Source organism: Lycium ferocissimum, chromosome 5, assembly GCF_029784015.1.
Source record: "Lycium ferocissimum isolate CSIRO_LF1 chromosome 5, AGI_CSIRO_Lferr_CH_V1, whole genome shotgun sequence".
Classification (NCBI taxonomy): domain Eukaryota; kingdom Viridiplantae; phylum Streptophyta; class Magnoliopsida; order Solanales; family Solanaceae; genus Lycium; species Lycium ferocissimum.
Window position 1 is genome coordinate 73,660,915 of NC_081346.1, and position 11,849 is coordinate 73,672,763.

General features: G+C 30.2%; 1 long non-coding RNA gene across 1 annotated transcript; it reads right to left on the reverse strand.

Moving 5' to 3' along the window:
* Positions 1–226: 226 nt before the first annotated feature.
* LOC132058555 (uncharacterized) lies at positions 227–1,022 on the reverse strand. Its single transcript, XR_009415336.1, has 3 exons — positions 887–1,022; positions 485–778; positions 227–373 (listed from the first exon to the last, which is right to left on the reverse strand). It is a non-coding gene; the product is annotated as an uncharacterized LOC132058555 (long non-coding RNA).
* Between the last annotated feature and the right edge of the window lie 10,827 nt (positions 1,023–11,849).

The window sequence follows — 11,849 nt, forward strand, 5'->3', positions numbered from 1 at the left end:
GTCAATAAAATACGATGAAAACTTGAAATAATTTGAAACAAATGGAGATATCTTCTTTTAACCAATGTATCGACGCAATAGCATACTATCATATTAAAAAGGATAATAGCTTCATATTAAAAAGGATAATAGCTAATTTAAATAACTATGTCAAGTTAAAATTTATTTTTATTCTCAACTAAAATATGATATTCAAATTAAAACATTGATCTTCGTACTTTGATGATTATTCTTTTTAAGAGAGAGAAAGTAAAATTTATTTCCTCTAAATCAGCAAAGGGAAATCAGCAATAAAAATTACTACTTAGTAGAGCTCTTCGTCGCAAATGCTGTATGCATTTTGTCACCCTTCCCAGTGAGAAAACTTTCAGTTCTGCAAAACAATGAACAGTTATGATTTCTTCAGCAAAATAGCGAATAGAAATTCGCAAAAGGATTGGTTTCTTCCTATAAACATTATTTACTTCATGATGAGTTTCCTTACCAACACACCAAAGAGTCCAAACGGGCTTCCAAATTCAAATTGTGATCAAGGGAGTGGAAGAACTTGAGAGATCATTCATGAGTATTTCAATGCCTTTGAAGTGATTACTCAACCTTGCATCTCTTCAGTTTACCGGTTGATCGAATGTTGTTCGTTGTTGACTTGTGGAGTCAGTTTACAAATAAAAAGAGAATGGATAAAAATTTAACAGGGCCGTAAACCTCTCATTCCCCAAATCTACATCGTAGTATTCCTTCAATTGATTAGGCTTCAACTGACCTTTGTACAAAGGTCCTGCAATAAGCGCATAAAATTTCAAAAGATAACCACAACATTGCAACAAAGTAAGATGTATTTTGAGTCTCAGGAACAAACCTTGAAGAAAGTGCGTATCAAGCTTACCTTCGTAGAGTAATAGGCAAACTCAAGAAGATGGGATCCAACGATATTGCTCTTAACACTAAAGCCCTAATCAAAACGCATCGTTCCTTACTCCACCGATTTCGTGTGCTACCGTCTTTGAAGTTTCCATTGATCCTTCTTTTTTTTTTTTTTTTTTTTTTTCCGCTTGTAAGACAAATCGAAGAGACAATTTTTTCTAAACCACTATAAACTTTGAAAACTCTTATAATTATGATAAAGGTGACAAAGTGGAGAAGTTGTAACCATCTCCAAAACTGTAATGTAATTATTAAATTCAAATTTTATTCACTTCATCTTTTACTAATTAACCACTCTACTCTCAAAATTTAAATAATTTTATAAAATATATTAAAGAAAAGAAGATCCCTAACCGAAAATAAGGGATACATCCCTTAAATTTACTCAGTTCGTTACTCACTTCGAAAATAAGGGATACATCCCTTATTTGGTTACTCAGTTCCTCTTATACACGTTTTTTAATTAAAATCAAATACTCCTAGTTTAGTTTAGTTACTCAGTTAGTTTTCAACTTTTCATAATCATTGTGAATTTGCTGTTTTTTCTTTTTCTTTTTATTTTGCTTTATAAAAGTGAGATTTTATATATTTGGGCACTTAATAAAATTTCAAATATAATCATGCCACACAATTTTCTATTAGGTCTAAAACAATTACGTATCGAAAACAAAAAAAAGCTATGCATTATCATTCTTTTGCTAACATGTAGCTAAGTTCCTGCATTTGAACAAACACCAGTTATAACTCCAATAAGAATAAATCGTTATCTACCCTTATTCTTTTAACACACTTGATCAACATTGTACAAAAATTTTCAAGCTAAAAGTAAGAAATCATTCAACTTATTTTAAACACCGTAGAACATAAGCTTAGACAATTATCATTGTTAGAAACAACTCAAGAAAACTAACCACACACAAAAAGCAAAATTTGTAGCTCAATGATAAAAAATGAAAGAAAATGTGTGATTAATATAGTAACAGAATCAAATATTTACATAAGAAAGGGTTTATTTGGCATAACCTTTAGAGTTTAGTAATTAACTTACTTTTAGTACAATTAAGTACTCTTTATCATTTTGGAGAAGAAAATAACAATTCTATCATACAATAATGGATGAAGTACGTCTTTCTATGAATCTCTTATAAAATAATATTAATAATTATTATTTAATATTTTGTGCAATTAGCAATTTTCAGTTGTATCTCTAGCCCCCTCTTAAGTCTTAGAACAACAATATGCAGTTTTCAACAATATATTATGGGCAACTTACAAAAACAGCTACCTTTTAATAGCTTCTAACAATTTATAGCTACTTTTTCTATATTTACAAATCGTAGCTAGTTTTTGTTGTATTTAGTTGTATTTCGCGTTTTTGAAATATAGAGAAATACACGGAAATACAAAATGGGAGAGTTCACATTTTTGAAATATCTTTGAAATACAAAATCAAGGCAGAGTAAAAATAAGTCGTATTTATGGAATAGATTCTCTTCTTTCATTTTAAATGGTAAGTCAAATTAAATCAACCATGTATGACGCATAACCGTCGAAGTTCCATAACAACCCACGTTTCTCTCTCCAAATTACTCCATTCCAAACTTTTAGAAATACTTCCAAATACGTAAAAATATACACTGAAATACAATGAAATATGGTTGATTGTTTAAGAAATATAAAATTGTAGTATGTGTATGTACAATGGAATACAATGAAATATATCGAAACTGTTTGAAATTAGAAATACATTGAAATACAACGAAATATCTTGAAATATATTTCCCAAGATTTTTCATTTCACCGTTTCTAACCAAAGATCAATCATAGCTGTCCACCAACATTATCCTTAGTAGAAACCGGACGAAATTCATCCATTACCTTATTCACCAACCCATGATCAAGATAACATGATATCGTAACAAGAGAGGCAACAATATATCTTTGAGGCATTTCATCAAACACCTTCTTCGCATCATTATATCTCTAAGTGCCATACTTACTTGAAAAGATTGTAACTTGAGCATATGCATATCTTAACGAGAAGGAAAAAAAAATATTAACACGATTTGCAGGAGTAGTTGAGTTCCAACATATTTGAGTCGCATTTACATGTTGGTAATAACTCCAAGAAAAGTAGGGAATTGAAATCAACTTCTACTAGATCATTGAATCAGATATATACTGTGCAATCACAAAAAGCTTAAGCTTTATGGTTGTGATGTTCATTATTCCAAATCCGATCAACTTGCTCGATAACCGTCCAGATCTGAGAAGAAGCCATGGATTCTGGCATCACCGATGGCAATAGGAGAGAGAATTTTTTTCGGGCATCACCGACGGCAAGAGCAGCCTTAGCTGCGGTGGCGCCAAGGAGATGTCGGAGCCGAGGCGGCAGTGAGGGGAAAGGGAAAGGGAAAGAGGAGAGAGAATTTTTTTAGGGTCTGGAGAAGATGATAAATGTGTAGTGAGGGAGAATAAAGAGGTACATGTATTTCAAAAGTTACTGGATTAGTTATGAAATGTAATTTTGGAAAAATAAAGCTACAAAAATTAAATAAAAAAATAAGGTAGTTATTATTCATAAATAAGTCTTAAAGGTAGCTATGACAGGTAAAAATTCCATATATATTATCCCTTCTCACACCGACAATTTAGAAGGTATATTTTACAGTTTACCCAATACAATTTCTTAAGTTACAAATTTTAGCAATTAAAATCTAACACACAGTATTTGAGTCAAAAGGTAATAAACCATAACATTCTTATAAAGATTATACTGTTACTTTACCCAATCTCACTTAGTCAATATAAGTGAAAGTATATTGTCAACATTGGTCCTTTTATCCTGCGTGCATATGCAAATTAAGTTAGATGATATGTAGATTTTTTTATACGTATATGCAACTTAAATTTAGGCGACATTATGAAAAGCAAAAATAAAATAAAATAACATAACTCACAAATGCAGAGGAAAATGGAGAAGCAGAATGCAATTCAACCAGTTTCAGTCTTTATAAGAATTAAATCATATTCATTCCCTAAATCTAGTCATTTTAGGGCAACGCGGTTCGATTCATAAATAAAGCAACTATAAATATTGTACAATCATCTTTAATGTTGTTTTTGGTATATAAGATTAGCGAATCTTAAGCCAGTAAAGTTTCTACTTACATTAAGAATTATGACATTGGTCTAGATAAGCAATAAGAATTACAATAATGAGAAAGAATTAAGAAGATATTTATTTTCAATGTAGTCATACAAATCTACCACTCACTGAATTGGAAATTACTTCAAGGATCTCCTTGACTCTTTGCTCCAACGTTTTTATCAAGTCATTCCTCGAGAGGCTGCGACCATTAATGAGATTCTAAGAATAAAGAAAGCAAAGAGAAGGAAAGAAAACCATATTGAGAATAAAGCAAACAAACTAATTTAAAAGAATATGGGAAAACCGTATTAAGAAGTTGTAACTGTTTTGAATTCAAAAGTATAATAAAAATTTATTCTTAATTGTAAAAAATAATGTAAAAGATCTGCAATTTTTTCTACAAAAAAGGAGTAGTTGTTGTAAAGAAGGAGTAAAAAAAAAAAAAGGGGGGGATTTACTTTGTGGTGTTTTTTTTTTTTTAATTATTATTATTATTTTTTTTTGCAGTTATTTCTTGTATTTTTAAATTTGAGTAATAATGCGCTCCAGGTTGCAGTTTTTTTTTACCCTTCCATTTTTTTTTCATTTTGTATTTTTAAATAGGAATTTTGTGGTGCTTACACTTGGCATTCCAAGAGTGTTTTGCCTTTCCTATTATATATAGATAGATTTGAAATAGTTGGGACCCATAAAATTCAAATCTTGAATCCGCCTCTGTCCGTAATTTGCCTTGAAGACAAACACACACACATAGGTGAATCCCTTTCAAGAAATTCTTACTTCCGCCAATGGCTTATGATCATCTAGGTCAGGGGCAGAGCTAGCTTATCGGGTGCGGGTTCGGTCGAACCCAATAGCTTTGATCCAAAGCTTATATTTGTATTAAAAAAATCCATTGAACATATACAATTATTAATCAAATCCTGACCCGGCCTCTGAATTCTAGGTGACTTTATAATTTCAATAGATAAAAAAGCACACGCACAAACCTGAGAAATTTCCACAAATCAAGTCCGGTTTGTAGCTTCGGACATTGAATCTGTCTCGACGATGCACCCTATGAAACAACAAGCCACCAAGATTAAGCACAAGAAGTTTCTTTTTTAGCCCAAGGTTCAATTTCTCTAATGGAAGGTCTAACTCCAATTTTCCAGTGACCTTTTTATCTTCGTTATCACTGCTATAGTCATCAGAAACGAGGTTCTTCAACTTCAGGTTTGAAAGCTTTTTTGCCATATTCGAATTTTGGAGAAAAGACTTTATGTTGTGAAATAAAATCTATATAAATATATAATTGTAGGACAAAAGCCCGGTGACGTGGAGCTTTCTAAGGCCTTAAATCCTATTAATCTTTTTTGCTGTTTTTTTGGCCTTTTTCCTAAACTAGTATTCGTACCCGCGCTATGCGCGGACAAAATTAAAGAATATTAATCATATTAAAATGTGATTTATGTGATACTTTTCACTTTTCGAGAGTCAATTTGATTAAACTTTGAATCTAAATTGGAATAGATTAACTCAATATTTGAAAATTAATATTTTATTTGAAAACTACATGAAAAATAAGCTATAAATTTTATCATATCAATTTGGTAAAAAATATATCTCAAGATGATGATCAAAATTCATGCAGTTTGAATGTTGGAAGCGAAAAGTATACATAAATTGGGACAAAGGAAGTATAAACTTTTGTATCCAAATCAAGCATTCACCAAACTTACCAACTATCAACACTATGAATAATTCAAATCATTCGCGACAAATAATTTTCTTGTTCCAAATATACGTTGTGAATTCGGTGTTCAACCTCCATTAGCTCTTATTTTTAATTAGTGACGTCCTTGAGAAAACTTCTCATAAACATGCTTAATCGAAAACTTCTCATCAACATGCTTGATCTCTTACTCTACCAAAACCTGGTGTTGAAAGGATAAAAAAGAAAAAGATCAAGAAAGTCAATCACCTTTATATCATAATTATGCAAAACAACATAAAATCAAGAAACTACACATGGAATACAGATTATAAACACTGAAAATTTTAAGCAATGAAAAGCAAAAGCAAGGAGTATGTTTGGAGAGTTGGCTGATGGCATAAATAGAACGACTCCAGAAATTTATCACCCTTTTTTTGCTTAATAATTTGCACAAAAATAAATATACCATAATTATGTATCATTATTGATTGATATTCTATTATTTCATACCTTATTTATGTGCCCGCTTCATCATTTTTGTAACTTCCACTCAAATCTTTCTTAATGAAGTTCTCCTTAAATCTCTCTTAATTTTATGTTTTGATAATATGTAACTGATTACTTAATTATCTCCACAAATTTCGGGAAGATTTTCTGGACTCATATAAGGCATCGGTTGTTTTTTCTAATTAGTGATTGTTTTTATTATTATTTATTTAAATAAGATATAGCAGATTAATAAGAGAGAATGCAAAATAAAAAAATATATATATAAATAGAGAAAAGCCAAAAAAGGAGATAATTATTTAACCATTTTTCCACAGAAATATATGGCTAACTACTTCAAATTCAGAATTTGAATTAAACAGTTTAGAATTATAATCAGTTACCTAAATATTAGGGGGTATAATCAATTTTAAATTTTTATTGCATTATAAATTCATTACAAAGATAACTCAAACTACAGGAAAAAAATTCTAATATTCCTTATATGATGATATTTAAATTGCACATGTTTTACCTTTTCAAATTCAAATTTTTTATTTCAGTTCAAATATTTGTATTAGAATATTTTCTCTACATAGAGAAATATAGAAAAGAAAATCAATATTTATTTATAAAATTTAGTTCATCAGAGCCATAAAAGTTGTCGATTTGATTCTGTTAGTACCCTAGCTTGAAAGAAAATCTCCTCCTTAAAAGGAAGCACCAAAAAAACTTTGATGTGTTCCATATTTTTTACTTTTAGAAGGATAGTCATTTGATTAGTTTAAAAAAGGTAACTGTCTTTCAATTTAATTCAAATTCTATTTTTTATTTATTTATTTTAAGTTTAAATTGTTTTACATCTCTATATAGTATGAACTTGGTTTAAAATTCAAAGTAGCATTATATTTTTTTTCCTGCTAATTATGCTAATATTGATTCGTTCTATTATTAATAAGAAAGGTGATAAAATCTAATTGTTGATATCTCAATTTCGTTTAGACTTATCATTTTCTATATTCCTAATAGATTACTTGCACGGTAACATTTTTACTTGCACGGTAACATTTTAAAGTGAAAATATTAAACAAATGACTTTTAATCATGATTTTTTGATACATTTTAATTTTAATATTGCATTCAATTTAATCGTACGGGTGCTCTTCATATGGGCTTGAATTTATCTTAATTGCATAAAGTAATAAAGGACAATATTATATCTTACCATTTAAAGGAGCATTGTTGACTATAAATTAGAATCCAAAAATATCAATTAATAATTTTCTCAAATCAATACACCAAATTAGGTGAGTTCATTTAATAATGTCAATTAATTTCTTTTTAGAATTGATACAAATAGAATTTGTTGCCAAGTGACTTGTTCATATTATGCCACTTGGCTTAATATTAAGCTATACTGCCCTCCTTTTATTATAATATAGATATTATTATTATTATTATTATTATTATTATTATTATTATTATAATTATATTAACAACTCTACTACTATGTGTTGATAATATCTAATGAGTATATTAGGTGAGTTCATTATTATTTTCTTTATTATTATTAACAACTACTACTACTATGTGTTGATAATATCGTATGAGTACATTACGTGAGTTCATTATTATTATTATTAATAATTATTATTATTAATAGATTATTAAATTATGTAATATTTTGAACTACAATTAATAACTTCTTTAATAATTAATGTAAATAGAATTTGTTACCAAGTGGCTTGTTCATATTACGCCACTTGGCTTAATCTATATATATACAGATATAGATTTCTCCCGTACTTACTTACACACAAAAGGCCGAAAAGTCACACCTCATTCAATCTAACCGCCATTCCACTTAAAAAAAAAAAAAAAAAAAACCAGCCGTTCTTTAATCCCTCACTTGGAAATAACAAAAGCCTTATTCACTTGCCCCCGTTTGACTTCAGAGGTTTGTTCATTACGCAACAGATTTAAAGGTTTCAGGGTATAGATTTTTCTGGTTGAAGGCCACTATGAAGTTGTTAATTTTGTTCGTCGCACTTGGTTGAACATGGCAAATTTGTGTCAGGGTTTGGTTCTTGTGATGATGTAGCCCTTAGGTGTATGTTTTTGGTCTGTAAAGACATGTTTGGATTATAAAGATTAACCAAATAGTAGCAGGGAGGTTAAAATTGCTAATGTCAGGAACCGACTGACAATTAAATAGATCTTAGTTTTGCTATGGAAACAGCCCTGGAATTGTTTGTTTGTGAAAGCCAATTTGGTTTATACACTGTAAGTCGGTAACTCTGTAAGTATGTGTTTGGAACCAAACAACAACGGATACAGAAACCATTTAGTGTTGGACTTTTCATGGCTAAAAATTAGAACGAAATAGGTCTTTATGACGATTTTAATTTTCTTTTCTTTGATAATATATGCAAATCAGGAAGTTCCAAGTAGTGCTCAAAATTTACATCTTCACGTTAAAAAGGTACTATTGTAACGCGACATCAATTTCATCGTATTGTAATACTTTTGTTGTATCTTATCATCAGTTGTGTAAGATAAAACTCTATTGTTCGATCAGGAAAACGGCCTCACTTGAATGTTGTGGGATAAGAGGAGTAGCCCTGCATCTTCAATCTTTCTTTGCACAAACAATCTGGGTTAAGAAAAAATTTGACAACAGTCACCAAAAAAAAAAAAAAAAAAATCCTTGTAGATCAGCCATGGAACCGAGTGATTGTTAGTCAAACAATTGGCGGAGGTGATAAAGTGGGCTTAATTGTAAGTCCTACAATGAATGCTTTAGGGATGTGATGATATGTCGTGCAGGTCTCCTTCCTTCTCTCTCCTTTTTTTTAATTTTTTTTTTAGGGGTATGCTAAAGCTTTTTAAGAATTGATCAGTTGATCAATTGTTTGTAGATACTCTTAAAAATTACTAATATATTGATCAATTACACGTGGCTATGTTGTATTGGAACTCAATTTTATGAATAATGTTGTATTGAAACTCAATTTTGATCCATGTGTTTAATTCCTCTTTCTCCCTAATGATTAGAATGTCACTTTGTAACAACTTGGCCATTAAACATGTCTCTTTGAGAAGATGTAAGTGGCGTGACTCTACAAAAAACCGGTTTTGCTTCGCTAGAGCACCAAAATCTAAACAGGCAGTTAGAATTGTTCCAATCGAAGCAATTGCTAAAATGTTCTTATCAAAAAAAGAGCAAAATTATGAATCTTGGCTCTCCACATTTAAGTACCTTGATTGTCTTCCTTTTCACTCTTTTTTTCCTCGTTTTGGGTCAAGCTTACATCCTCTTTTTAAAAACCAGAGCTATATTGCGTCAGATGGAAATCCATTAGTCGCAATAATTGTTGCTCCTGATATGTCTGAATTTCATCTCTCATTGACGGTGGTTAGTTTATGGCGTTACTTTCACTTTAATGTAAGTGACATCTTTTCTTTTGTTCTCTTTTGATTTATTTTTAATAAGGAAAACTATATTGAAAAGTGGTAAAACTCTCTTTAGTAAATAATTGGGACTATTATTATTGGAGTTAATTCTATAACATTTTCCCCATTATCAGTTTATAACAAATTCTATATTTATTGTATTCGGTTGTTGGTCTGCTCCGATTTAGGTTCTTCTTTTGGGACATCACCAGGTAACAAAATTTTAATTGCTCATATTTCTACTTTCGTATCACTGGATTAATATTAGCCACTTTTCTTTCGCGTCTTTATTTAATCTTATCTTAGATTTTGTTTTCTTAATGTACTTTTCCCTGTTTTGTGCACTTCGTTGCTCTACCTCGATTAACTAAAAATGGTATGTGGAGAAAGAGAGTGAATAAAAGTGAAAGAGATTTTAGAACAAGTTTTGAATTTTTTCTTATAAAAATGGCATCTAAAGAGGGTACGGTAAAATTGTAAAGATTTCATTTTTCGAGTCTTATACAAAGGAAAGTGTGGATGAGTAATGATGTCGAAGTCATATAATGTATTGTAGATTTTAGAGAGTGTACTTTTGTGCCTAAGAAAGGAAGGGATACTTTGGAATTTATGGTGGACATGGAGATTGGTGAAATTTTTCTCAAAATGGAAATTTATGTTTAGTTACTTTCATTGTCTAAAGAAAACTGATTTAGTTTGTCGGGATTGTTGATTTAGTAGTATTTTTCTTTATCAATCCATCCGTGAATTTGCTGATTTAGTAATATTTTATATTAATCCATCAGAAATTGGCTAAATAAGACTATTCCTGTGGTATATATTTCTATATCTAGCATTGTTTGACAAATTTGTGTTTTGGTTTTGAGAACATGGGTCTTGATTCTACTTTTAATATCCTTGCATTATTGAAAATGAAAACCCCATTGTAGAAATTGTTAGCTTCTTTGGAATTCCTCTAAACATTCGTCCTAAAGGTTGGTGCTTATCTCCCTGGTCTAATTGTTATACCAGTACATTCTAATTTACATGCATATGATGTAGTGCAAGGATGTGCAATATATATAACCCTCTTTTTGGAAATAAAAGTGAAAATATTTTGTAATGGATGCATAATAAGAGTCAAGAATGTCGTTAAGAACATGAAATGTTCGTGTGATGATTGTTCTTCTTCAAAACAATTACTTTCTTTTTAAATATAAGGGGAAAAGGGCTTTGGTTTAGAAGTTGTTAGCCATTGTAGGGGCCCGTCCCCAACTACTGGTCGGATGGTTGTTTTTTGCATTGTAAATATTACTTGGTAAATAAAATTCTTTATTTTTCAAAACAAGGGGACTTTGGAAGTTGAATTCTTAAAATAAAATATATAAAAATAAAAAAGAGATTTAGTCCAAGAGCATTTCTAAATACATCTCCAAATATTATAGTTCTTTTTCTCCCTTCCCTGTTTAATAGTCTTTACACATTTTAAATTAAATTTGAACATCAAAAATTAAGTAATTCTGATATCTTATAACTTTGTGTTTCCGTTGCCGTGCATATGATAGTTACTGATTTGTTTTCTTGTCCATAAAGGGGCTCTATGTGAAGTTTTTGAAGCCTAGAGTTTTTCTACTTTTTATTTTTTATGTTTTTATATGTTTTGCTCGATGTGAACTTTTGATTTGAAAATATTGATAGTTAAATATATTAATTGGCTTCTTGGATGCAGAAGAAACTACAAATTGAAGAGATCCAAAGTAATATGTACTGACTGGCAGTTTTGAGGTAAATCATGACGGCACAAAAACATGTCGTATCCAAACTGTGAGTTCTCATGGAATTTTGATTTGGCCAAAAAAACCTACTTTATAAAGTGTTGCGTGTTGAAAGAGTGAAAGTGGTTCAAAAAATAATCTTGAATATTTGTGTGGTCAGGTGAATTTATTTCCAAATTAGGAAAGAGAGGAGACATTTTGTTCTTTCTGTTTCAATTATTTCATTCCTTCATTATGTTAGAAGCCAACCAAGTTTCTGTATTAACTAACTTTTAAAGCTGCGCGTTCGCTTTCTCCGAGCAAGCCTAAATAGCAGTAGCTTCGCCAAATATATTGTAACTTATTTCACTGCATTTAAAGTCTATAATTTTTCAAATTACCCATG